Source organism: Macrotis lagotis, chromosome X (assembly GCF_037893015.1).
Source record: "Macrotis lagotis isolate mMagLag1 chromosome X, bilby.v1.9.chrom.fasta, whole genome shotgun sequence".
NCBI lineage: Eukaryota > Metazoa > Chordata > Mammalia > Peramelemorphia > Peramelidae > Macrotis > Macrotis lagotis.
This window is the reverse complement of record NC_133666.1, coordinates 696,495,425-696,520,292: the sequence shown is the minus strand read 5'-3', so window position 1 is coordinate 696,520,292 and position 24,868 is coordinate 696,495,425.

Here is a 24,868-nt window from a genome sequence, read left to right as displayed (position 1 = left end):
CAGACCCCAGAGCTGTTGACCCTTAGTGGGTCCTCCTGTTGTTCGCAGGCCCTGTCTAGTCTCTGGGAGTTCCAGTTCTCCCAGTCCTAATCCCCAGTCCTGCCTATGGATGCAGTGGATAGAGCTGTGGTCCTCAAGTCAGGGGGACCTGAGTTAAATGCAGATTCGGATACTTCCTAGCTGTGTGACCTTGGGCAAGTCACTTCACCCCGATGGCCTTGCATCAGGACCGTCTCCAGTTGTCCTGATTCATATCTGGTCACTGGATCTAGATGTCTCTGGAGGAGAAAGTGAGGCTGGGGACAGCATAGAGCCCCTCACTCAAATCCAATTCACGTGTATGTCATGGTCTTCTAGAGCTAAGGACAAACATCATCATCATCATCATCACCCCTTATCCGGTTGGGCACCACCAGATCCTCAGTGTGGATAGATCACTAGACCCAGAGTCAGGAAGCCTTGAGTTCAAATCCTGCCTCTTGACACTTGTTAGCAGTGGGACCCATGAGCAAGTCCATCTCTGGTCCTGTAACTCAGGTCTCCTTCATTTTCTAAAAAGATACTCATCTCCTGACTCTGGACATTGGCAATAACTCTCCTCCCTGCCTGTTGTCACCACCTCCTGGCTTTCCTGACTTCCTTCAAATCTCAGGTGAAACTCTCTTCTGCTACAAAAAGCCTTACTTGTCCTCCTTAATTCTAATGCTTCCCCTCATTTGATTATTCCCCTGGTTTATATTTTTGCATATTGCTTCCCCCAGTAGACTGCAAGCTCCTTGAGAGCAAGGACTATTGACTTCCTTTTTCTTCCCAGTGCTTAGCACATAGGAGTTACCTATTAAAGGTTCGATGACTTGACTTTGATCTTTATCATCACAAACCCAGAGAGAATTGCCAGAGATCACAGAGCTCACAGTGGGCAGAGCAGAAAGCAGAACATGGGCCTTCTAATGTAGAAGATGAGGATTTCAAAAGGTCATAAATATTTGTCCTTCATTTTCCAAGAAGATCCTGACATCATGGAGGTGATGCCATGACAAGCACATGAATTGGATTTGAGGGGGGGCTGTACTAAGTCACCTGCCTCACTTTCTCCTCCAGAGTCATCTGAGTCCAGGGGCTACATATGGATCAGGATGACTGGAGATGGTCCTGGATGTAAGGCAGTCAGGGTTAAGTGACTTGCCCAAGGTCACACAGCTAGTAAGAGTTAAGTGTCTGAGGCCAGATTTGAACTCCCATCCTCCTGACTTCAAGGCCAGTGTTGTATCCACTGTACCACAAAGCTGCCCCCAGAAGGCCATAACTGGGCACTAAAGAAAGCAAAGGCCACTGAGTTTAAAGATTTCCCCTCCCAACTCTGGACTTCAATGGTTGCATCTGTAAAATGGGGCTATTATCCTTTCCATCCTCCCTCCTGGGGGAAGTGAAGGCAAAGGCTGTGCTCTGGAAACTAAAGCTTCACAAACATAGACTCTTATTTTTCTTGTTAACAGAGAATTACTGAGTGACAAAGCCCAGGATTCTCAGGATAGCAGCTGACATTTATAAAGAGAATACTCCACAGTTTACAAAGCCCCACATGCACATTATCTCTTTTGAGCCCCAAAATACTCCTGTGAGGGATTTCCTAGCCAAAGATTATTATTCTCATGTGACAAATAAGGAGGCTCCAGCTCAGAACTGCCAGTACACATACAGGGTCACACAGGCAGGAGCTGGCAGAGCTGGGCTCCTAATGCCACTGAATTTAGAGCTGCTGGAGACCTCAGAGGCCATCTATTCCAAATCACTCATTTTATATCAAAGGTAGCTGATGTTCAGAGAAGTTGAGCTACTTACAGATAGTCACACCGCTTGGGGAGCATCAGCAGGATCACAGGATTGTCATGGAAGAGACTTTGGAATCCACCTGAACATCATAGCCCTCTCATTTTACAGGGAAAGACTCTGAGGCTGAGAGAATGTACAGGATCACACAGTCATGTTGAAGCAAAGATTTGAACCCAGGCTTCTTGGCTTTAAATCAGACACTCCAGAAACTCACGATATTGAGCTCATCCAAGTCAGTTACTATGTAGACAAGGGAATTGAGTTCTAAGGGTGGTACAGGTACAAAGGCATAGCCCTGGTTTCAATTCAGGTCCTCTAACATAAAATCCCCAGTTATTTCCCTAATAGTGTGGCATCCCCTTGCTTTGAACTCAAGTGGTCTGGATTTTATCATTGAATCTACCAAGCAATTTACTTAAGCTCTCTGGGTCTCAGTTTCCCCATCTGTAAAATGAAGGGATTGGTCTAGGTGGTCTTTAAGTTTCCTTCAGTTCTAGGTCTAAACGCCGGTGACCTTTGTCATCTAGTCCTCCTGAGACAGACAAGAGAGACAGGGAACTGTCCAAGGTCACACATCTGACAAGAGGGAGCTGTCCAAGGGCACAGAGCTGGAGAAGGGCAAAGCACCCAGGTCCTACAGCTGCCACTGCATTCTGCTGGTAAGCAATGAAGTAGGTGAGGGTGCATTGGGGAGGAAGGCGAAATGCAGAGGGGAGCCTGGCTATGGGATACACCATGGCAAGTTGGGTCTAATTGGAAGCCCTGCTGTGTGTCGGGCTTCATTGGTATTCTAACTGAGCCACAAACACGGCTCCTGGAGGGTGGGAGACGCTGCTGCTTGGCTCCTCAACATATCAGATAGGGGCTTGGAACAAAAGGTTGTGTTGGTTCCTGTGCAGCCCAAAGCTTTCCAAATAACTCTCCCAACTCATTCTGTGGCTCCCATCTCAAATGTCCCCAACAGCCCCCCAGCTGCCTGTTCAAGGTGAAACAACAACCTGCTGTGTAAAGAAGCCAGAGTGTAGACACTAGTCTGGCATGTGCCACTTTTCACAAGCTGTGATTTTGGACAAGTCAACAGTCTGGGCCTTAGTTTACTCATCCATAAAAATAAAGGGCTTGGACTAAGGATATCAGAGGTCTCTTGCAACTCCTACAGTCTCTATTTTAAGGCCCCTCCCCTCTCGGACATTCCCTGTTCCAAGGTCACTCCCAGCTCCAACACCGTTCTAGGGGCCCTCCCAGTTCATATCTATATTTATGACTGCCTAATTTTATCTTCTCTCTCCTAACCAAAGCTTCACCCATCATTGGAGATGTTGGCTACTGCTACCTGTGGGATAAATGGTCCTATTCCATCTAGGAATTGGTTGCTTGTTTTTGTTTCCTGGAAGGGTCTTATTAAATCAGGGACCTTCTGGTTCCAGCTAAGAAATAATGGAAGGGCAGGGGAGCAAGATGTGACTCTGAACTTGGACCCTGGGCCCCAAGTCCTCCCTGACCACTCTAGTGATAGAAGCAAAGGGTATGTCACCTTTTTCCTTTTAGCTGCCTTAGGAGCTGTTGTAAGATTTAGTGCTGGAAGTATCCAGAGAAACCATGGAGCACAACCCCCCTTTTTAATGGCAGAGTAAACTGAGGCACAGTAAATAGAAGAAGGTGCTTGTCTAGATTTGCAAAGGAAGTAGCAAACAAGTGGGGACTCAAAGTAAACCTATGACTCCACCTCCCCAAGAGTCAGCCTGTTCCATAAAGGAGGGCAAATGGTCCCCAAGCTGGATCCCTCAGTGTATTGGGGGCTGTGGGCTTGAGGTACCCTACACCCCAGCTCCTGATTGAATGGGGGCCAGTGGGACAGGGTGGATGCTGCTGCTTACAAGCACCAGAAAGGGCAGTTGCCCTCCCCTCCTAAGAGCTGCCTCCCCCATCTGGCTTATCCCTAGTCCCCTGCTGCTCTGAGTGATGGCTCCAGGCCTTGGCAGTCAGGCTCCATCCTGTTGGCAGAGACTTCTCCTTAGAGGTCATCTAACTCCAGGTTATTTTCTCTAATGAGGCACTTCCATCCCTGCATGTTCATGGGGTGGGAGTGGGGATGCTTTCTAGGGAAGATGGGAAGGGGCTATCAGTCTCCAAAATGGCCACCATAACCAAGACTCAGAAATGAAAAAAAAAAAACCAAACCTGACTTTCCTCTCCTTCTCTTCTAGTCAGGAAAGCCCTTAGTATGCCTTGGAGGCTTGTAAAGGGACTAGACAAATTCTAACAGAGATATATAAGACCTTTTTGTCTCCCCTTCTGGAAACTAGAATTAGTTTTACACCAGGCCCAATAAGAAGTCTATGATACCTTCCATGACAGGGAGCTCATTTTTTAACAAGGGAGGTCATTTCCTTTCTGTCTCGCTCTAATTACCAGTGGTTTTTTCCCTCCTACAGAACCAGGACCCACCTCTCTCTCCATGGATAGTCATTCCAGCTCATTCAGTAGGCACTTAATAAATGCTTCTACATTGACTGAAGTCCTGAGAGGTCAAGGGATTTGCTCAAGGTCACAAGAGTGGAGTCACAGGACCCTAAATCTTGAGGTGAAAGGGACAATCTTGGAACCCCAACCCTCTCATTTACAGAGAAAGAAACTGAGATGCAGAGATATTAAACCCAGTAAGTGTTGGGTAAATCATTTGAAGCCACTTCTCATTTCAGTTCTCCAGTTCTTTCCCTTGTGTCATGGTGACTCACCTAGGGATGAGCAGGTCTCCACTCAGAGACAAATAATTGCCCATCAAAGAGGAGAGAAATTAAAGACAGCTCTTGCCTAGGGCTCCAGGTCAGAATCACCAGAGAAGAAAACCACCCGAGCCTCCAATTAACCAACTTCCTGAAGGGGAGAAAGAACTCAACAGCCCTTGAGAAGCAAGACTACCCAAGGCAATATCCCACTGAGACCTTGCCATGCTCCCATGTCCCATCAGCATCATTCTCCCTGTTCCTCCTCCCAGCTGCCAGGAGCCCATCTCCTCTAGGGATGTGCCTGCTGCTGCCCAGCTCAGAGAGATGGTGTCAGAGAGAAGCATGGCATCTCTCCCCCTGCTGGACTGTGAGTGTTGCTACACCTTACCAGAGGCCCTGAAGGCCAATCCAAACCAGTGGAGTATGGCTAAACATGGGTCAACCATCCCCAAGTGGGTCTCAGCTTACTCAGAGCACTGACCCCTAGATTCCTTTATTTTACAGATGGGGAAATAGCTCAAGGGCAGAGACACTGTCAGCTTTAATAGGATACAGGAAACCTGATTATTAAGTAAAACAATGCCATACCACAGGAGGCCACACGCAGTCACAAAATAAACTCATACAGACATTCCAGAAGGGCATTTTTCTCTCTTTCCCAGCTCACACTGGCAGCCTTTAATCACTGTATCTTCCAGTCAATCCTTCTTTCTTCCTTTGGGTGGTAGGAAATCAACCTTTCAGTCCATCAGCCAGCACTGATTGGCACTAACCCTGTGCTAGGAGAGAAAATCATCCCTGTCCTCAAGAAGCTTGCACTCTATCAGGGTCACGAATCAGCCTGTACAGAATCCGTTCAAAGTAAGCACAACTAATTGGAGAAAGATAACTAGGCAGTGGGGAAGTACACAAGGCACCAGGTCTGAAGTCAGGAAGACGACATCTTCCAGGGTTCAAATCTGGTCTCAGACAATTATTAGCTGTGTGATCCTGGGCAGGTCACTTAACCCTGTCTGCCTCAGTTTCCTCAGAAACAAGAAAAAGAAAAACCACTCCAGTATCATTGCCAAGAAAACTCCAAATGGAGTCAAAAAGAGTCAGACATGACTGAAAAAATGATGGAAAGACAATAAAATTGGAGAAAAGGAGGAGGATTCAAGCAGCTGGGCCTGAGGACCAGGGGACCAGGACAACTTCATGTAGCAACTAGAAGCTCTCTGAAGCGTTTCACACTGAAACTAAATGATACACCGAGAGGATCACAGGATATCAGATATAGAGAACCCAAGGATACCTGGTCCAAACTTCTTGTTTTGCAGATAGAAAGGTTAAATGACTTGTCTATAAAGTCACCCAGGTGTTAACTAGCTGAACTGGGATTTGAGCCCAAGTCCTTCCTTCAATTTATTAAAAATAATGGTGATATATGACCAGAGGATTCTCAATCTGGAAGGGTCCTTTGAGACTTCTAGTATAACCCCCTCATTATTCAGAGGAGGAAACTGAGGCCTAGAGGAATTAAGTGGCTTACCCAAAGTCATTCAATTAATGCGGATTTGGATCCACATCTTTAGACACCAGGTCTGGTGCTCTATGCATGCATAAGCTGGCATCTGGGAGGTTGGGGGTTCGCTTCTAAGGGCCACCCTTTAGGAAGGACATTGATGAGATGCTGTTTTGCATACTTTTCCCAGAATGCAGGTTCTTGGAAAAACTGGAGGATCTGAAGAAGAGAATGGTTTTCATGGTAGGAAGGCTAAGCCAGGGAGAAATACTCACTCATCTTGGAAGAAGGGCTGATGCTCTTCCAGACTGGAAAAAAGAGTCAGAATATTTCATGGCTCCCTGAACCCTGAGGGGCTTTTTGGAAGATGATTGGGTGGAGGCTGCAGGATGATTGATCAGAGTGACAGATAGGCTGAAGAGTCCTTGAGATGAGGTTCTTATGGTCTCCCTCATTTAGGTGTGAGAAGTTAGGGCAAAGTGGAGGCTCAAGGAGCTGGGAGGAGTGTCCATTCCACCATGTTCTGCCCACTTGGGTCAACCAGCTCTATTCAGATCCTTGAAGACAAAAGTTATGACATCTGGAGTCCTTTCTTCTAGTCTATGGATTTTCAGTTCCTCCCACCAATCCTCATGGCCAGAGTTTCCTGTTATCAGCCCATCCGAGTCCCCTACCCACCCACCCACAAACCCCAAATCTCTCCAGCTTGTGAATGACAGACACCACTCCCCAGAGAGAAATTGATTCTGCCCTCATGGGGCTTCTGAGTCTCATTAATCACCTCAGCAGGGAGAATAGTGCTGACTTTGTTGAATGTTATGGCAATTGATGCTGTCTTGCTGTGTGTCCTTAAAAAAGACCTGAGCTCAAAGATTTGGGAAAAAAAACACTAGATGTTCACCCAGAGGAGCCGGATTCTAATCCTGGCTCTGCTGTTGAAGGCTTGTCCAGGAATCCCTTCCCCTTCTGGGGACTTGGTTTTTCACCCCTAGAAGACAATGATGTTTAGTCCAACTTAACATGAGCTACTACAAAGGGAAACATCTTAGAAGCCCTAAGGTACTTTGGAAATGGAAGTTTTCATTCAAAAAGTAAAATCTAATCCAACTCGCATGTATAGAGCACCTACTGTAAGCACAGCATTGGAGATTTAGACAAAACAAAAAATAAAACTGGTCCCAAGCAACTTGAAACTCTGTGAGTGAGGACATCTGGTAGAGCCCAGTTTCACATGTCCCCTAAATCTTCTGAACCTTACTTTTCTTCTATGCAAGAGACACCTGTGGGGTTTGGAGATAAAAGAAGTACCTTTTTTAGGCAAACAAGGTTAAGGGACATGTTCAGAGTCACCCAGTTATTAAGTGTCTGAGGCTGAATTTGATTTCATGTACCCCTCTCTCCAGGGTCACAGCACCACTAACTGCCTCAACATTATTGCAAATAGCTTTTCCAGTCGTCAAAAACTTGACCCCAAATCTTGACCTTCTGCTCCTTCTGGGAAAAGTTGGGGACAAAGATGACCACAGCTTGGTGTGATGATTGAGGCCTGCAACAGGGACTCATTGAGAAAGCATTTATCAGGCCCCTGATATATGCCAGGTGGGCAGCTAGATGGCACAGTGGATAGAGCACTGGTCTTGGAGTCAGGAGTATGGGAGTTCAAATCCAGCTTCAGACTCTTGACACTTACCAGCTGTGTGCCCTTGGGCAAGTCACTTAACCACATTCAGAGTCATCTCCAGTCATCCCAATTCATATCGGACCACTGGACCCAGATGATTCTGGAGGAGAAGTGAGTCTGGTGACTTAGCCCAGCCCCCTCCTCACTCAAATCCAATTCATATACTTGTCATGGCACGGCCTCCCCAATATCATGGTCTTCTTGGAGAGTGAAAGACAAACATCATCATCATCATCATCATCATCATCATCATCATCATCATCATCATCATCATGATGTGCCAGTAAGTTGGACTGAAGCTACAGTAAAGTATCGGTGGAGTTAAACAATCTTGTTTTAAATCCAGGTAAGATACTACAGGCAGCAAGGTGGTGCAGTGCAAAGAGTGTTCAGTGAACTCATCATCCTGAGCTCGAATCTGGCCTTAGACACTTACTAGTTGTATGACCCTGGGTAAGTCATTTCATCTTGTTTGCCTCAGTTTCCTCATCTGTAAAATGAGCTGGAGAATGAAATGTCAAACCACTCCATTTTCTCTGCCAAGGAAATCCCATCTGGGATCACCAAAAGTCAGACACAACTGAAATCACCGAACACAAAAATATTTAGGGTTGTATGTGACCTTGGTCAAATCACTTCTATTTTCTGGACTTCAATTTCCTCTTCCCTAAAATGGGTATAAGAATACTTCCAATGATTTGTGTGCAAACCTTAAAAAGGATTACAGAAATAGCAGTCATCATCATCATCATCATCATCATCATCATCATTTATCATTTTTAAAGCCTTCTATGGATGTGAACTACCAGACAATTTACAAAATCTTACAGAGGCTAGGTGGTACAGTGGAAATAGCACTACCTCAAAAATCAGAGGACCCCTGGATTCTAACTTTTATCTCTGATACCTTTGTGACCTTGTGCAAATGACTTAAATACTCTTTGCCTCAATTTCTTCAACTATAAAATGAGAAATTGGACTAGATATTCTCTGAGGTTCCTTTCAGTTCTAAATCTGGTTCAGATAGTTCAGAGGATTCATAGATACTCCCTAGGTCAGCTAGGTGGTACAGTGGATAGAGCACTGGCTTTGGAGTCAGGAGGATGGGAGTTCAAATCCAGTTCAGACATTTGACACTTACTAGCCGAGTGACCTTGGGCAAGTCACTTAACCCTGATCATCTCACATCCAGGGACATCTCCAGTCATCCTGATTCAAATCTGGCTCCTGGACCCAGATGACCCAGAAAATGAGGCTTATGACTTAGTATAGTACTCACTCACTCAAACTCCAATTCACCAGCTCTCCTAATGACATGGTCTTCTTTGAGAATGAGGATCAAACATCATCATCATCATCATCATCAGAATACTCCTTGGACCCACCCCTGAAGAATCTACTTCCAGGAGATTCATATTATGGCATGGAGAATGGGCAGAATTTCAACAATCTGAGCAAGAAGATGACAAAGTTATCTGGCCCTGTGAGCATCCAGATGGGGAAATACAACAATTTTTTACACAATAAAAATTCACTTTGCTTAAACTGAAAGAAGTACCCAATTCAGATTGTCAGCATTAGGGGAAACTTGCTACCCAACTCAGCAACTTAATTATAAAACCTCAAATATTTCAATGCGTTCATCCCATTGTGGGGACATCCATGTGAATAGTCCCTCCAGTGGTCTATATAACAACCCATACATACCTTCTCACCTTGTCTTCTCAGCTCAGAGTCCACCCAACCTACTGGGACCTCCTCCCATATCCTCTATTCTATGGTTATCAGCTCAGTGCTCCAGCTTTCTGTCCCCTATCTCTCTTCCACTATCTCTTGCCCTCAAGGTATGACTGGCCCTTCTTTTCTGATCATGTGTCTCTGCATGATATCTATTAACTCATTTTATGAATAAGTCATTGTTCACTATGTGATGTATCTTACTTATATTTTGCCTAACCATTGCATCACTTATCTTTGGGTCACTCATAATTTCTATTCTTTGGCAACTTTAATGCTCCATGATTGGAAATAACATCACAGGAAGGACACTGATATTTTTTAAAATGAGCTTTTGTTGCAGGGACTTACTTGTAATCCTAAAAGTACCACAATAATTTCCTAGATGAATTTTATTTTTTTAATTTTATTTTTATTTAAGGCAATGGGGTTAAGTGACTTGCCCAAGGCTACACAGCTAGGCGATTATTAAGTATCTTAGCTCAGATTTGATCTCAGATCCTCCAGACTCCAAGGCAGGTGCTCTATCCACTGCGCCACCTAGCTGCCCCCAGATGAATTTTAACTTGATCTCTTTCTCATCTTCATTTTTGTCCAGCTTACTGACCTATAGAAGTTTCTTTCTAAGGGTCATGGCCTGATGGACCATGCAACTGTCTGTCATAGTCTAGAAAATAGGCAGTTTTCATCCTCTTAATTTTTGCTGTACAGATTGTCAGGTTGACTTCTTTTGGGTAGTTGTGGATCTCATTAAGAAAGCCCTATGAGAGTGGCTAGGTGGCTCAGTGGACAGAGCGCCAGCCCTGGAGTCAGGAGGACCTGGGTTCAAATCTGACCTCAGACACTTAATAATGACCTAGCTGTGTGGCCTTGGGCAGGCCACTTAACCCCATTGCCTTGCAAAAACCTAAAAAAAAAAAAGCCATATAGTTGGGGCAGCTAAGTGGTGCAGTAGATAGAGCATCAGCCTTGGAATCAGGAGGACCTGAGCAAATGAATAATTGCCTAGTTGGGTGACCTTGGGCAAGTCAGTTAACTCCATTGCCTTGCAAAAAATAAAAGCCCTATAGTATGGTGATGGGGTGGCTGATGCAATCAGCTAACAGAAGCATCCTGTTTGTCATCTGCAGAGGAGGGTGTTAGGACCACCTTGTTATCTGTGGGGTGTCCCTATTTGATCTGACCTCTAGATGGGAGGTCAAATTCATTAATATGATATGAAGTTCCTTGAGTGAATACAGTATTAAATAATCAAATATAGAGTCGAAGCTCCCTTTTTTTGTTTTGTTTTGTTTTGTTTTTGTTTTTACATGGCACTGGGGTTAAGTGACTTGCCCAATGTCACACAATTAGGTCATTATTAAGTGTCTGAGGCCGGATTTGAACTCGGGTCCTCCTGACTCCAGGGCTGGTGCTCTATCCACTGCACCACCTAGCCACCCCCCATAGCTCCCCCTTTTTAAGAGGAGATAGCTCATCAAGCATATTTCTCATGATAAGTCTGTGAGGAGGCCAGCAAAAGTAACCAATAAGCATTTATTAAGCCCCCTGTGTGTGTTTTTTGCTTTTTTTTTGCCTTTGCAAGATAAAGGGGTCAAGTGACTTATCCAAGGTCACACAGCCAATTAAGTATTGAATATCTGAGGCTGGATTTGAACTCAGGTCTTCCTGATTCCAGGATCGGTGTTCTATTCACTGCACCACCTAGCTACCCCAAGTCCTTAATATGTTCTAAGAACTTTGCCAGGCACCAGGAATACAAAGACAAAGGCTCTGCCCTCAAGAAGCTTACATTCAATACCAGAAGAGAAAGCATAGCCATAGATAATTAATCAACAAACCTTTCATAGGTCTCTACTATGTTTCTAGCTCTGAGCTAGGCACTAGGAATTAATACACAAAAGTCCCTACCCTCAAGAAGTCTCCATTCTATCAGGGGAGAGAAATTGCATGTGGATAAATCAATAATCAGCAACATTAACTAGGTATCTCTGTGCCAAGCACACGGCTAGGCATGGGGAGGTACAAGAACAAAAGTAAAACAATCCTTACCCTCATGGAGGACATGGCCACGTAAGGGGCTACTATATCCTGAGCACTGTGCCAGTCCATGAGGATGTGAAGACCAAAAATGAAAACAATCCCTACTCTCAAGTTCTACTGGATATTTGGATCCAAATTTACAGAAAAGGCAACTGAGGCTAAGAGAAGCGACCTGTTCAAGGTCACTCATCTGGCATTTGGTAGAGTCAGGGACCAGACCCCCAATGGGTCCCAGTTCTTTCCATATAGATGCTGAATACTGTTTTCTGGGATACTTTCCAGTCATGGGGTGTTGGACAGCTCCCTTGCTAAACTGACTGATGTCTGCAGGTATGAGGTGGGCAAGAAATCTGCCAAGGGCACATGATCCTGGTCCCCCTGCCACATTCCTGGGGGGTGAGATTAAGAGCAGCGGGCATGTTCCGACTGTTCGTCATACATCACTGACCTCACCTCGGCTGAGACTGGGTTCTCTCTGGTGTCTCTTGGCTCTACCTTTCATCTCCGTTTTGATCAAGGGGACACATATGTTTAGTAACAGGGAGTGGGTAATTTTCAGCAAACTCTGGAATGGCGCTGGGGATTTTCATTAGCTAAACTTCCCCTTCAGGCTCATTTCTCACTGCCTGTCTCATTTTTCTTTGAAGTCTTCCACTGAGGAGATTCTCATTTCAACTCCCAGGCAATCTCAGGGAACTGGGTCCCCTGAGAGAGTGCCAAGTAGCATTAGCATTGGGCTGGTAGCTTCTCTCTGACCTTCTCAGCCTCAGCCTGAGGATGGGAACATCCAGGATCTGGATGGAGGACATGGCTAGGTCCATGGGTTGGAAGGGCATCACGTCTCCCCTACACACTTCTCCAAAGACACAGATTGGACCAGGGCACTCCTAAGCTCAAGAAACCTCGATGACGCCCTAGGTCCCACCAGGTCAATAGGAAAGCCCCTCACCATGGCATTCTAGGCTTCAACAGTTAGATCCCAATCTATCTTTTCAAATTTATGCCCTTACAAACTCAGAGTAGGCCTTTCTCCAACAGAATACCAAGATATTATCTGACCTGACTTGCCCTCTCCCTCCTCAGGACATTCATTCTGACTGCTCCTTCCCTACATCTGGATGGAGCCTCATCTTACTCTGTCTATTGGAATCACTTGCTTTCTTCCAGAGTTAATGGAAGAAGCCCCATCACCCATAGATGTTCCCAGATCCTACCCTACTCCTTCAAATATATTTGGAGCACTTGGTAATTAGTCTTTGAGACTGGGATTATTCCTTCACTAAGTTTATAAAATGTCAGGGCTTGAGGGGCCTTAGAACAAGGAATGTTGGGGCTGGGAGAGACCTGAGAACAGGGGATGGCAGAGCTGGGAGAGACCTGAGAAGAGGGGATGGCAGAGCTGGGAGGGGTCTCAGAACAGCAGATGTCAGGGCTAGGAGGGATCTTAGGACAGGGAATGTCAGGGCTGGGAGGGGCCTTAGAACAGGAGTTGTCAGAGCTGGGAGGAACTTTAGAGACCATCTATTTGGGTTTTATCATTTTACAGATGGAGAAAGTGAGGCCTTCAGTTATTGTTGTAGATGGCCTTCGACACTGAATGACCAGTTGCTAGACAAGATGTGCCTAGAATCCAAACTTCATTACAGGTCTTTTCTGTCTCATCCTCCTACCCCCCACCCCGACCCCGCAGGAACTGACTGGTCCTCTAGGCCATGTCAGGGGAGGCTTCGAGAGAAGCCTCTCCATTCAGTTCCAGCCAGTCAGCCCTCAGAAGTCTCATATGCCGGTCTTCCAGAGAGGAATAACTAAATCATTTGGGCAGACAATGTACTTGGTACCGATCAGTCAATGGAGAGCTTCTGGGACCCCTACCTTGCTCCATCCTGGGACTTTGATGGCGGCCTCACTAAGGGCCCACTATGATTGGCGCTCCTCCCTTCTCTTTCCTCTCTGCTGGCTCCTCTCTCCTCTTGAGACCCCAGTAGAACAGGAGTCCAGAATCCCATTTCTCCCCCTAATGGTAGACGGACCGCCCAGCCCCAAAGGCCGCAAGCTGCACGGCCCAGAGAACAACTGATTATCCTGCCACTGGCAGGGCCGCCCTGGCAATTTGGTGCATATGGCAGCTGAAATGAATGGAATGGGATTTAAATCTAGAGCTGCCTCTTTCCAGTTTAGCGACTGAAGAGGAGCAGGGCTCAGCTGGAAGGACAGGTAGGGACCAAGAGGCCACGTCCTGCTGTTTGATGGGGAGGGAAAGGAAGGTAATGACAGCCCTGACAGGCGGAGTGACCTTGAGCAAGTCTCCTGACCTTCCAGAGGCTCCACTCCCTTCTTTCTGGGAGAGGGGGAGAGCCTTCTGCTGTAGTTTTCCCATTCATTCATTCTACCAGCATGGATGAAACCCTCACTGTGAGCCACCCAGAGAAAAACAAGTCCTCGAGGTGTCCAGAACACTGGGTTCTAATCCTGCCTCTTGTCACTTATTACCTAGGGAGTGGAGTTAGGAAGAGAATCAGGGGGCAGCTAGGTGGCATAGTGGATAAAGCACCGGCCTTGAAGTCAGGAGTATCTGGGTTCAAATCTGGTCTCAGACACTTAATAATCACCTAGCTGTGTGGCCTTGGGCAAGCCACTTAACCCCCTTTGCCTTGAAAAAACCTTAACAAAAAAAAGGAAGAGAATCAACCTTTCAGGGTTGTTGCAAGGATTCAGTAAGAAAATATATGCAAAGATAATATTTGTAAAAAATAGTTGTCTTATAAATGCTAGCTACAATAAATTATTATTAATTCTTTTATATTCTAATCATTTCCACTATCCCATGATTAAATATGCATTGGATTGAAATGAATTAAAATAGGGCAGCTAGGTGGCGCAGTGGATAAAGCACCAGCCCTGGAGTCAGGAGTACCTAGGTTCAAATCCAGCCTCAGACACTTAATAATTACCTAGCTGTGTGGCCTTGGGCAAGTCACTTAACCCCATTGCCTAGCAAAATCTAAAAAAAAAACCAAGAATTAAAATAGTGAGCATTTATAGTGAACTCCACGGTCTACAAGTGGTAGCTTTGGGGGTGGGGTGCAACGGTACAGTGGATAGAGCCCTGGCCTTGGATTCAGGAGGATGGGAGTTCGAATTCAGCCTCTTACTAGTTGTGTGATCCTGTCACTCACTCCTGAGTGCCTCACATCCAGGGCCCTCTCCATTCATCCTGATTCTTCTCTGGCCACTAGATCCAGATGATTCTGGAGGAGAAAGGGAGGCTGGAGACTTAGCACCCCCCCACTCCAGTCCAATTCGTGTGCTTGTGATGGCATCACATCATGAAGGAAGGACACCCATCACAAAGTGGTTCATGTGTATTATCTCATTTGCTTCTCACAGCATCCTCTAGGAAGGCCCTTTTAGCAGCCCCATTTTACAGATGAGCAAAGTGAGGCTGCGCAGGGTAAAGTGATCGGCCTCACCTTACACGCGTGCTGAGTGTCTGAGACAGCTTTTGGACTTATAGCTTCCTGATTCCAAGTCTACTCTACCCAACTGTGCCTCCGAGCAGAACTGAGTCTATTTGGAGTCTTGTCAATTAAACAAGCATTGATGGATAAACTATAGTATAAGCTAGACGAGAGGGCTAAGCTATACAGAGAAAAATGAAGTCGTCCCTGCCCTCCGGGGCCTTGCATTCTGATGAAGGGAGACAGGTAAATAGACAGTAACATGAAGTGGGTTCTGAGTGCAGAGGGGAGAGGGATTTGAGGTGGGGAGCACTGGAGAAATGCTGCTCTGGCTCAGCTGGAGTCTCCAAGGCAGAGGGATCCTGACCCTAGGACAGCTCGCTCACTGCTTTGGGCAGGGCAGGGCAGAGTCCTTGACTATATGAGATGGAAAGTGCGGTCCCTCTGGCCCAGCCAGATCCGAGGCAGCCTCTGAGGGAGCCAGGAGGGGCAGCCAGGTCTCTTTTTTCTCTAAATCTCCTGGAAGACCCAGATGAAGAGTAAATAGTGTATGTTTGTCCAAGACACTACCCTGGGATTCCTTTCCACTATAGGACTGGATTCCACGGACCCTTCCTACTTTCACAGTGTGTGATTCTGATGCCAAGAGAACCAGGCGGGAGGAACTGAGCTCTGAGTTGAGACTCTGCTCTCTCCCCAATATTTCCCAAGATCCTAAGAACCCTAGGCTTGGCTGGGAGGGATACGAGAGACCCCCAGGTCCAGGAGCCTCAGAGCTAACAAGCCTTTAGGATTTCCAGATCTCTTTGAGATGGTGGGTAGCAGAATCATTTCCCCCTTTTTACAGAGAATAAAACTGAAGCCCAGAGATAGGGAACGACTTAGAATGCTAACAGCTAGCATTTGTTGCAGTGGCAGCATAGGCACTCTCTGCAGGGGCTAAACAAATCTGAAGATCTCCAGCTGGACCTGCCATTGGAGAACATGTCATCCAACCACCCCCATTTTGCAGATGAGGAAACTGAGGCCCAAGGGGAGTAAGCACCCAGTACATAGTCACCCATAGCAAAACTGAACTACAACAAAGCTTGGAATTCAGACCGTGTGACTGTTAGTGTCCTAGGGACTGGATCTTCCTTCAGCCTCTGGCCCAGCCGCCAAGTCTTGGGAAGCTGTGGGACTGAACACTTGCTATCCTGAGGGTCTTCATTTGCATAAGGTATTCTTCGATCCCTTTGTGATTCAGGCTCTGACAGACACAAAGATACCCTCAGGGAGATTGGAGTCTAGTGCTAGAGAGAGATGGGGTGGAGAGGATGAGGCCCAGGTTCTGGAGCTGTGGTTTTCAAGGCAGGAAGCTCCCTCTTGCCGATGCAAATTGCTACTTTCTTCATAAATTAGAGTCTTAGAGAGTTACCTGGGGCAATGAAAATTAACTTGCCCAAGGTCAAATACCTAGTCAATCAAAGGCCTTCCATCTGGCTTACTTGTCATGGAATGGATATGGAGAAAATCACAAAATCATGCTGACTGGGTCCACTGCAAGCTTAGGTTACACAGCCTCAGTTGACCCCCCAGTGCAGCAAGTCAGTCCTTTAACCTTTCACTCTCACTCACCACTGTGGCTAGTCCAAATGTTCCCACCCTCCCAACTTCTCACAGCACCCCCTCTCCCTCTCTCTCAGGTGAGAATCTCGCCTTAGAGGTTTCTGAAAAAACGTGAGACCATTCACAGAGAACTCCCTCTTATTTCTTCCTTAACATCTACTCATACATCCCCCCCACCATACTCTCCTCCATCCATTCCACAAGAAGAGATGCCCCTTCAACATTTATAAGGGATGTTAGTCTTTCCCTGCTCTATGAGACTGCCCCCTCTCTCATCCCCGTTCTGTCTCAAATGGCCAGTTTCTCCTGAAAGTTCCACCTTCTCCCTTTTACCACCCTTGCCCACCCAAATCTCAAAATGTCTCCATGATCCGTCTCTCCCCAATAGCTTTCTAGCCTCCCTTTTGAATCTGCAGCCTTTGAGGAAGATGTGGACAAGAGATGTCTCCACTTTCCTCTCCCTCCCTTCTTAACCCTGTTTGATTCTAACCGTTCCACTGAAATGGCTCTTTCCAAAGTCCCCAATGAACGCTCTCTTGGATGTCAAGTCCCGGGGATGGATTTTTCTCCAACTCAATTCTCCCCTGTCTCTCTGCAGCCGTGGACACTGTCCATCGCTCTTTCATCCTTGGTCCTCTCTTCTCTATGGGTGTTTCGGGACACGGGTTCTTCTGGCCATCCCTGATGGTCTTTCTCAGTCCTCTTTGCTGGATCCTCCTCCAGATCACACCCTCTAACCATAGGTGTCCCTCAGGGCGCTTCTCTTCTCCTGACAGCATCAACTAACTACCTTGGATTTAATGATCATCTCTATGCTGATGATGCCCAATCTCATCTCTCTTCTGAGTGGCATCTCCCTTACCTGGCTCCTACCTTCCTTTCTGTCTTTTTCCTTTTCTTCACATACTCTGTGATCCAAGTACACTGGATTCCATCTCCAGCCTCCACGCATTTGCACTGGCTCTCCCTTATGCCTGGAACCCTCTTCCTCCTCCTTGCCACCTTCTGACTTATCTGACCTCTTCCAAGATTTAGCTCAAAGCCTACCTTCCTCAGGACTCATTTCCTGGCCCCCCATCCCTACCCAAGTTCAGCCTTTCCTCCAAGATGAATTCCTTCTATAGGTGGTGTATGCATGTTTATTGTTTACATGTTTGCCTGGGAGCTCTTTGAAGGCACAGGGAGTATCTTTGACTCTTTTTGTATCCCCCAGGGCTTGACTGACTGAGAAGAGAGGAAGGGAGGGAGGAAGGGAGGGAGGAAGGAAGGAAGGAAGGAAGGAAGGAAGGGAAGGGAGGAAGGGAGGGAGGGAGGGAGGGAGGGAGGAGGGAGGGAGGGAGGGAGGGAGGGAGGGAGGAAGGAAGGAAGGAAGGAAGGAAGGAAGGAAGGAAGGAAGGAAGGAAGGAAGGAAGGAAGGAAGGAAGGAAGGAGAGAGGGGAGGGAGGGAGGGACTATCTGGGCAGATAGATAGTGAATTCCCTGTAGAATGAAGTATCCAAGCAGAGACTGGTTGATCCCTAGGTGAGGGTCCCCTTGTTGGTGGTGGAATTAGGCACCTTCCCAGGTCCCTGGAAGCTTTGTGATCCTCCAAGTTCCTCCCTGCCCCCACTGTCCTGGAAACACAGACAACAGATTTCCTGCAAGTAGAGGGGGAGGAAGGAAGGAGCAGGCTGTGCCTTAGTCCTATTTCTGTTCTCAGCCCTCCCCATCCTTGGCTGGGCGTGCTGGGCCCCCTCATGGTAGGGGGAGAGAAGGGAGGATTGGACCCCCTCCCAGTGGGGGTGGGGGTGGGGGTTGCTGTGGAGATTGCCAGGAAGAAGAGGGGGGAGCAGAGAGTGATGGCAATGCCCCCCTGCCAGGCACTACCAGCTGCTCCCCCCTCCCTCACAATCTCCTTGTTCCTCCCCAGCCCCTGCACTCAAGCCCACCCATGTTCAGAACAATCCATCCCAAGACTAACATACACAGTGATGTCACTTTTGGCTCAGCCAAGTATGAGTCTTTGTTCCCCACTCCTTCCCCAGCCTCCTGGGAGAGGCAGGGCTGCAGTTACAGTGCCCACAGTGGAAGGTCAGGAATAAGGGTCCCCAGGAGCCTCCGACATCCCTTCACCCTCTGCTCCGGAAGCCCCAGCAGACTGGGGCCCCAGCCGCCCAAACCTCATCTGGTCTCACTCTTCCCATTGAGCCAGCACCATTCATCCTGACTCCCAGGATCCAAGAATCCTGAATCTGGTGCCAGAAAGGCCTTAGAAATCCCTGAATGCAGTGCCCATATTGGACAGATGAGGAAACTGAGGCATGGACCTAATACCCAAAGATCTCCAAAGTACTTTGCACATATGATCTCATTTGATTCCTACATCAACTTTTCATGGTAGTTCTTTTATTATCCCCATGTTACAGATAGGGAAACTGAGGCAGTTGGGAAGTAAATGACTTGCCCGTGGATGGATTTGAACTCAGGTCTTCTGACTCCCAGGATGAATGGGGGATTGTGGCCCAGTGGGGAGCAGCCCCTTGTCTGGTGTCCCAAAACAGAGCTGGGGTTCTCTCTGTCTCCTCCTGATTCTGGAGTTTTCTGAGGCGGACTGGGCACCCTGGGCTGGGCCTGAAGCAGGGAAGCTGGTGAAGGGGGGGGCACCAGGCCTCATAGCAAGGGTCCTTCATATCAAAGCCGACAGGCCCGCTACCTGACCTTTCCCCGGAGCTCATCGGGCCCATCGATCCATCTCCGAATCGCTGATCTGGGTAAAGAGAAAGGGCAAGGAAAAGATGGATGGGGGTTAACAAGATGGGTGTCCTTTCAGAGCTGCCTGCTAGGGTAGGGAAACCATGGCTGGGGAGCTGGGGGAGGCCGGCCAGGAAGGGCGTGTGAGACTTTTGCCTTTGCCTCTTTGCTGGCTCTGGGCCCACAAGAGGGGCTGGGAGAGTGTATCTGGCCCCTGGGAGCTGGTGCAGGAGAAACCATAATTCCTCCATAGCCAGCCAACTCTTATCTCCAAAGGGCATGGACAGCCTTAGGAGGCAATGAGCTCCCTGTCCCTAGACATGTTCAAGCAGAGCCTCTCAGGAGGGAAACTCTTCAAATGGAAAGGAACTTTAAAGGTATCTAGTCCAATTCTCTGCCTCCAGACATGCATGGAGAAATGGAAGCAAAAGACAGGGCCTGCCCTCAAGGGGCTTGCAATCTAATGAGAGTGATAGCATACAAACAAGAAAGCATTAGTAACTATGGAGAGAGTTTGGGGGGAATGATGAGGTTGAAAGGGACCATTTTACACTCCTCTTTTACAGAGGAGGAAACTGAGGTATGGGGAATCAAAGTAACTTGCTCAGCTGTTGGAGACTGAATTTGAACTCACATTGCCCTGATTCTAAATGTGAGCACTGCCTCCCATACCCGGGTCACTGTCCAGAATGTCACAAGATTCCCTTCAAGCATGGGATGAATTGCATGACCTCCAATGAAGAGATCACCAGTCGAAGGAGCAGCATCTTTCCTTCCAGAGGAACATAAGGGTTGTCATCATCACCATCACGCATGTGCTGGGCCAGGCCTGGGGTCTTGGGTGCAGAGAACCTGGAAAGGCTAGGCAATGACAAACCTCTGACCCAACATAAGGAGAGATTGCCACCTTGGCCAGGCTCCTTGGTTCTTGGGGCTGAGCACCCCAGGCTTGTCTGAACATGGATAATTGGGGTGACTCAGATCACAAAATCTTCCCAGTAGAAGGGAACTCAAAGATCATCTAGTCCACCCCCTCAGGATCCCAAGTGGGCAGGTTTTGAATTCTGATTCTCTGGGTCCCATTTTGCTGATAAGGAAACCTAGTCCCAAAGAGGTCAAAGGACTTATCCTAGGCTATACTGGGACTCGGCAATTGAAACAGAAGTGGCCCCCAGGTGTCCTGGCTTCAGGTACAAAGCTCTAGCCACAATATCACATTGGTAGCCTCCTGCACTGGCTACAGAATGGATGAAACACACGCCTGAAGACTGGGAAGACTAACAGATGGAGATAAAGAGTCACAGACAGCGCAACTGGAGGAAGTGGTGAGTTTGGAGAAGATTGGCCTTAAATCCTTAGGTCTTGGCAACTCCTGACTGAAAGGATGGCATGTTTGATAATGAGATCGCCAGCACTAGAAGTATTCCAACCGGAAGACTGGATAATTAAGTTGGAAAGGGAGATCGTATGTGGACTAGGAGACTGGGCAGCTGCCCTTTGAGGTCTCCCAGGGGTCCAAGAGCCTCTGTGAAGTCTTTGTTTTAATCACCCATTTCTCCCTCCAAGGCCAGGGATTTCTCTGGGGCTGCTCATTTGCTGGGCAGTATAGAGCACCTTGGAGCATCTCTGCCCTTTGCAGAAGGCTGAATCTGGTTTGGACTAAACTAGAACCTGAGGGGATGCAGCAGCTTCCCACTTCCCACCACCTCCTCCCCCTCAGCTCCCAAAATGGAGCCTCAAAGCTAACACCTTGTCTGGGTGTCTCTGCCACCCGCTGCCACTGCCAGAGGAACCAGAGGAGCAATGCTACCCACGGGGCCATCTTCCCAGCCTGGGCTGGCCCTCTTCTTGCTTCCTGATCTCATCACCAAGAGGCAGAGCAGGAGGGAGGAAACAAATTATCCTGCAGCCATCATTGGACAGATGGGGAAACTGAGTCCCAGGGAGAGGGAAGGTCTTGACCAAGATTACACAGTGGTTCCAGTGGTAGCACCAGGACTAAAACTCACATCTCTTGACCCCAATTGAGGTCACAGAGGCCAATCTCCAGGCACCCCCTAGAAGGAATGTTAATAAGAATAATGATATAATAATTCAGATTTAATAGAATTGGCTAGGTGGTGCAATGGTTAGAGCACTGGGCCTGGAGTCAGGAAGACCTGAGTTCAAATCCAGCCTCATATACTTGCTGACTATATGCCCCTGAGTGAATCACTTCTTTGTCTCATTTTCCTCCCAGAGTTGTCATAAAGACAAACTGAGCTCATATTTATGAAGTCCTTAAGGCATAATGCTTGCTATCTAATGTTCTAGATATTGTTACTATGTGATTTTGTCTTCTTATCATCATCATCACCACCATCATCATCATCACCACCATCATCATCATCACCACCATCATCATCATCATCATTGTGAGAACTCCAGCTAGACTATCTGGGAAAGTTGCACTCCCTGTCCGACCCTCAGTTTCTCCCTCTGTGAAATGGGGGAACTAATCCTTGCACTGCCTCCCTCTTAGGGCAGGACAACATTCCAATTGACTTTTCTAGAAGGCTAAAATACTTTGGGGGCAGTAGAGAGAAGATCAAATTCCTCCCATTGGTCCTGTAAGGTTGGGAGTGGGGGGATACATAGCAAGACCCCACTTTCTTACTTCATTTAGTGGCTCTAGTCCCTTGACAGATCCCCTCCTAGCTTCGTATTGCTCAGGAACTCCCTTGGGTCAACCGTCCTTAAAAATGTAAAATTCCTCAAAAGATATAAGAATAGTGATAACTTTATTTGCCAGTGCTATGGTCATGATATATTAATTGTTGTTGAGTTATTTCAGTCTAGTCCAACTCTCGAGGTTTTCCTGGCAAAGATTCTAGAGTGTTTACCACCTCCTTCTCCAGTTCATTTTCTAGATGAGGAAACTGAGGCCCACAGGCTGAAGTGATTTGCCTAGGGTCACACAGCTAATAAGTGCCATTCCATATTAAGTAAGTCATAAAACAGAGATGTCTGCTCACCATGACCATGTAAGCCATGGTCATAGAGGTGATCCAGTGCAGGGTCGAGGAGGGATTCCCTAATGATATAATCCTCTCCATGCTCCTTTGGACAAACAGTATTGTGATCATCATAATCAAACTCGGGGGCACTTCAGAACCTACTGGATGAGGGCCATTCAAAAGAATGCAGTGGCCTAAGTGTCCGTCTAGGAAAAAGTAGATAAAAAGCGCCTATTGTCTAATGGTATGCAGTTGGATGGAAAACCTATAGGCCATATCCTTTGACCATTGCAAAGCTTTTTGGGAACCCTGAGTTCCTTCCTGAGGCAAAAGTCAAGCTTTTTAGCATCAGCATTCATCTGGTGATGGATGACTGCAAATGGTGTCCTGAGAATTACAGATAAGGACCAACAAAAGGATAGTGGAGAAACATATGGCGAGTGTGTAGGAGTTGCCATACATTGCCGATGGTAAATGAGGATGGAGAAGTGGTCTCAAGGATACTACCAAATAAATGTATGATGAAAAAAAAAGATCTAGTCATGTGGCAAGAGCAACCAATGGGCCAACCCTGGTGTTCCATCAGGACCCTCATGATGTCAAGAGAAACTGAGGAAGGCTCTATGGCTAGCTCTAGGATCAAAGGATTTCAGATGCTGATTGTCAGTGTAGTCTTAGGCAAAGTATTTGCCTCCTCTGGGCCTCCATTTATCCATTTGTAACAGAGGAGACTGGACAATGACTTCTACAGTCTCTTCCATTCTGGGTCTGGAACCCTATGAAGTCTTCCCCTTCTGGGGCTTGGTGTTCCCATCTGTAAAATTAAGGGGTGAGATTATACGGCTTCAATCCTGCTCCTCTGTGGAGCTTATAGGTCATTCAGAATGAGCAGGATCATTGAATCATGGATTTAGAGTTAAGCAAGTTCAGAGAGGTTATCCAGTCAAGCCTCCCATTTTACAGAGGAGGAAACTGAGGACCTGAAGGGGCAGAGACTAGAACCCTCTGGTTCCAGATGTGGTGATCCCTGGTTCACACTGACTGGATACTTTATAATTAGAGGGAATGAGACCAGTGTTGAAGTTAAGGAACCACTGAACAATTTGAACAGAAGTGATACACTAAATTTGCCTTTTCCCTCCCCCAACACAGGGCTCTTCATATACTAGGTACTTAATAAATACTGGCAGCATTGAGTGAAAAAATGCGAAAAGAGTGAAAAGATGGCTGGAAATTCCTCTGTAAACTGTAAAAGAACTTTGGAAATGTGAAGGGTTGTTATCATGGTCAGAGTTATTACAGGGGCTGAGGGGGACCACGTGCACCTGCCCAGAACTGCTCCATCAGGACTTTTCCGCCAACTGAACCAGCAAATTGGCCGAGGCGAACGGAGCACAGAAATTGGTCATTAAGGAGCTGAAGGAGCAGAGCAGAGCTCCCACCAAGCCCGAGGCCCAGCCCCAGCCCAGGGAGCCTGCAGGAGGCTAGAGGCAGGTCACCCAGGCTGAGGACAAAGAACCCACTGGACTTCTCATGGGTTCTGGTGCCACATCGCTGAAGGGTGGCTTAGAACAAGAAGGACTAAAGTTGCTCCTTGGCCTTCCAGGGACCCTTCTAAGATGATGCTGGGACTGGCCCCTGCGGGGGGAGAGGACAGGAGAACAGACAGAAGCCAGGAGGGAACCAGCAGGCACTTGTGGGGGGGGGGGAGTGTGGAAGGAGCCAGTCACTACTTCGGCTCTTGCTCCACCCTCATAAAACTAAGTCGCTTAACTATCTGGTCTCTGTTGGTTCTTACAGTCTTTGAGTATCTGAGAAAAAAAGCAAAGGGGAAAGAGGAAGAGTAGACAACCTCCTTTTTGTCTGTATTCCCAGAACCTAGAGGATACTAATTAAAGAAAGAATGAAGGGGGGAGAGGGAGAAAAGGAGGGAGGGAGGAAGGAAAGAGGAAGAAAGGGAGGAAAGGTGGGAAAGAGGGAGAAGAAAGGGAGGAAAGGGAGAAGAGAGGGAGAAGAAAAGGAGGAAGGGGAGAGAGGGAGGGCAATGTAAGGAAGGAAGGACAAAAGGGAAAAGGGAGAGAGAGAGAGGGAGAGAGGAAAGAAGGGGAGGAAGAAAGGAAGGATGGAGGAAGGAAAAAAAGGAAGAGAGGGAAAGAGGAGTGAGGGAAGCAGAGGGGATGCTAGCCTCAACTTGGGGTCCAGGAGGATGACTGCAGAGTATTGGGCTTCTCTCTTCTCACTCACAGAGCTGCCACTTCTTGTGACCCTGAGACCAGAGTGCTGGGAGGCAGGAAAGCCTGGTGAGCATGAAGCCAAGAGCATCCTAATTCCCAAGCAGGAGCCGTGCTCCCTCTGAGCCCTCCAGCTGCCAGGACGCAGCAGTGAGAGAGCTCCCAAGATTTATGAGTGAGATCAGACTCAGTGATGCCTAGTAAGGCCCGGGCCCAGGAGGAGTTGGATTCATCAAATGAAGAAAAGGACAGATGAGACAGAGAAGACAGCTCATAACTCAGGGCCAGGGAGCCCAGGTGCTCAGCCCTGCCCCGAAC